Source organism: Nothoprocta perdicaria, unplaced genomic scaffold, assembly GCF_003342845.1.
Source record: "Nothoprocta perdicaria isolate Ctin4 unplaced genomic scaffold, notPer1 scaffold_482, whole genome shotgun sequence".
Classification (NCBI taxonomy): Eukaryota; Metazoa; Chordata; class Aves; order Tinamiformes; family Tinamidae; genus Nothoprocta; species Nothoprocta perdicaria.
Window position 1 is genome coordinate 174,201 of NW_020455735.1, and position 3,436 is coordinate 177,636.

A 3,436-nucleotide genomic window follows, 5' to 3' on the forward strand; every position below is an offset into this window, starting at 1 on the left:
CGCTGGCGGCCGGCGCCATTCGGGGGGCCGTCCGGGGGGCCGGCGGCATCCGGTGAGTGGGGACGGGGGCGGGACAGGCGCCAAATGAGCCAAACTGGGTGGAAATGCACCCAGAATGGGCCAGAATGGCCCCAGAATGGGCCAAAAGGGACCCAAAATGAGTCAAAAAGGACCCAAATGGCTCCAAAATGAGCCAAAAGGCCCCAAACTGAGACAAAATGAGCCAAAATGCCCCCTGAATGAGCCCAAGTGGCCCCAAAACGGACTAAAATTACCCCAAAATGGGTCAATAAGGACAAAAGAGCTCTAAATGGTCCCCAAATGAGCCAGAACGGCCCCCAAAAGCCCCGAACTGACCTGAACCGGGTGTTTCTGGGCCCAGGTTCTGCGTGCTGGGCAACCGGACGCTGGCGGCGGCCATGTTGCCGGCGGGCGGGTCCTGCGCAGGAATCCGGGGCCTCTTCTGCGATGGCGCCGGCGGCTGCGACGGCTACTACGGGCGGAACCGGGCGAGCGTCATGGCCGCCGCGCCCGGCCCGGCCCGCGCCGTCCTGGCCCGTGAGCGAGGGGTTAAAATGGCCACCGGGGAGACAAAATGGCTGCCATGGGGAGAAAACGGGGGACAAAATGGCCTCCAGGGAGAACAAAATGGCGGACAGGTGGCATAAGATGGCTGCCGGGTTTGGGTTAACCCAATGGGGGTCCATGGGGAGCTATAAAATGGCCACCATGGGGATGAGATGGCTGGCGGGGGAACAAAATGGTGGGCGGAGGGGCAAGATGGGGGACAGGGGAGGGGCTAAATGGCCGCCAGGAATGGGGTAGCCAATGGGGGGGTGACACAAAATGGCTGCCTGGCTGGGGAGGAAGCCCCTCCCAAAATGGCTGCCAGACGGGGGAAGGGGTGGTGTCTGGAGAGGGGCGGGGCCAAAAAGAGGGGTGGGGCTGGGGAGAAAGGGGGTGGGGTCTGAAGGGGGGAGCTCTGAGGTGGGAGAGAACATGGGGGCGGAGCCTGGAGGCGGGGCCCAGAGGAGGGGCGGGGCTAAGAGGAGTTAAGGTGGGGGAAGTCCGAATGGAGGGGTGTGGCCACACCCATGACATCACCTCGGGGGGCGGGGCCGCAGAGAACCTGTGGCCACGGTGGGCGGAGCCCGGGCGGCGCCTGGAGACGCCGGCGGCCCCCTCGGTGCCGGCCCCGCCCCCCGGCGATGACGTCAGCGGCCCCGCCCCCTACGTCCTGACCCACGGCGGCGACTTCGGCCTCGTCCTGGGGCTCGTCCTGCCCCTCACGCCCGGTGAGGGGGCCCCGGCGTCCGGCTTAAAGGGGCAACGGTGTCCGTCTTAAAGGGGCCGCGTCCGCCTTAAAGGGGCAACGGCGTCCGGCTTAAAGGGGCCCCGTCCGGCTGAAAGGGGCCCCGGCGTCCGGGCAGGGCTGCTGGCGGCCGCGGCCCCCCCACCGCTGGGCACCCCCCTGCACGCGGAACCCGCCGGCACCGCCGGAGCCGTCGCCGTCGCCGCCCTCGTCTGTATCCGCCGGAAACGCCGGGTTTCGCCCCAAAAACCCCCTGGGCCTGAAAACATCCTGATTTGCCCCAAAAGAAGCCCAGGGGCTCAAAAAAGCTGCAGTTTGGAGCCCTAAATGGGCAGAAGGGCCCCTAAATGGGCAGAAGGGCCCCAAAATGGGGAGAAATCACCCCAAAAGGGGTCGGTTTGGGTCACTTCAGGCGAGTTTTGGGTCATTTGGGGGGTGGCCTCGTTTTGGGGCAATTCCTGGCAGTTTTGGGTCCTTGACGGGGCAGACGGCGCCAGCGCCACCTTGCTGGGCGCCTGCGTGGACGGCGTCGTCCTGCAGGACAAGTGAGTGGCCCCATGTCCCCAATGTCCCCCATGGGTGTCCCCATGTCCTCATTGACCCAATGGGTGTCCCCAATGTCCCCCCTTGTCCTCCATGGGTGTCCCCAATGTCTCCACCGTTGGCCCCATGGGGGTCCCCATGTCCCAATGTCTCCAATGTCCCCATGTCCCCTCATTGTCCCCAAAGTCCCCCCATGTCCCCAATATCCCTATGGGGGTCCCCAATGTCCCCAATACCACAAATGTCCCCAATGTCCCCGTGTCCCCCCATTGTCCCCAATGTCCCCATGTCCCCAATGTCCCCGTGTCCCCCCATTGTCCCCAATGTCCCCATGTCCCCAATGTCCCCCTCATGTCCCTCATGTCCCCATGGGGGTCCCCATGTCCCCAATACTCCCAATATTCCCATGTCCCCTCAATGTCCCCAATGTCCCCGTGTCCCCCCATTGTCCCCAATGTCCCCCCGCAGGTTCGGTGACGCTCTGGGCGTCCCCGTCCTCGGTGTCCTCTCGTGGCCGGTGCCACCGGTGGCCGTGGCCGGGGCCTCCGCGGCCTCCGCGGCCTCCGGTCTGCGGGCGCTGGCGCTGGGGCCGGGGCTGCTGCGGGGGCTGGCGGCCCTGCGCGCCCTGCCCGTGAGTGTCCCCAACGTGTCACCAGTGTCACCAGTGCGGTCCCCAAGGGGTCCCCAGTGTCACCAGGGGGTCCCCTTGTCCCTATTGTCAGCAATGTGTCCCCAGGGTGTCCCCATGTCCCCTGCGCGCTCTGCCCGTGAGCATCCCCAGTGTCCCCAACGTGTCACCAGTGTCACCAGTGGGGTCCCCAAGGGGTCCCCAGTGTCCCCAGGGTGTCCTCAAGGTCCCCCAGGGTGTCCTCAAGGTCTCACCATTGTCAGCAGTGTGGCCTCATGTCCCCTGCACACCCTGCCTGTGTCACCAATGTCCCCAACGTGTCACCAGTGTCACCAGGGGGGTCCCCAAGGGGTCCCCAGTGTCACCAGGGGGTCCCCAGGGGCTCGTCATGTCTCTAAGGTGTCCCCAACACCTTCCTAGTGTTCCCAATGTGTCCCCATTGTCCAAAAGGTGGCCCCAGTGTTCCCTGTGCTTTTTTAGGGGGGGCATTTTGGGGGTATTTTGGGGGCATTTTGGGATGTTTTAGGGTGTTTACAGATATTCTGGGGGGGTTGGGGGTATTTTGGGGAATTCGGGGTTATTTGGGGTGTTTGGAGGTACTTGGTGGTATTTTGGGGGGTCTCACATGTCGCTGCAGGGGCTGCCGCCATGTGCCGAGGGCCGGGAGCCGCTCTGGGCACTAGGGCTCACAGCGGTCGTGGCCGAACTCGGCGTCCTGGTGGCCTCCCTGGACCTGGTGGCTCCCGTCTTCTCCGTGTGCGTTGAGGGGGATGCGATATGGGGGTCCCAAATGGGTCAATATGGGCCTGGAATTGCTTGATATGGGCCTAAAGGGTCTATAGGAGTCAACATTGGCCAACCCAAATCAACTTGGGTCAACCCCAGTCAATTGGGATCAACTCAACACGGGTCAACGTGGCTCAACTTGGGTCTGATTGGTTCTAAATGGTCTA

The 3,436-nt window shown here is 64.0% G+C and overlaps 1 long non-coding RNA gene across 1 annotated transcript; it reads left to right on the forward strand.

The window, feature by feature from the left end:
* The first annotated feature begins 1,509 nt into the window (after nt 1-1,509).
* LOC112954080 lies at nt 1,510-2,403 on the forward strand. Its single transcript, XR_003250655.1, has 3 exons — nt 1,510-1,526; nt 1,800-1,857; nt 2,324-2,403. It is a non-coding gene; the product is annotated as an uncharacterized LOC112954080 (long non-coding RNA).
* The last annotated feature ends 1,033 nt before the right edge of the window (nt 2,404-3,436 follow it).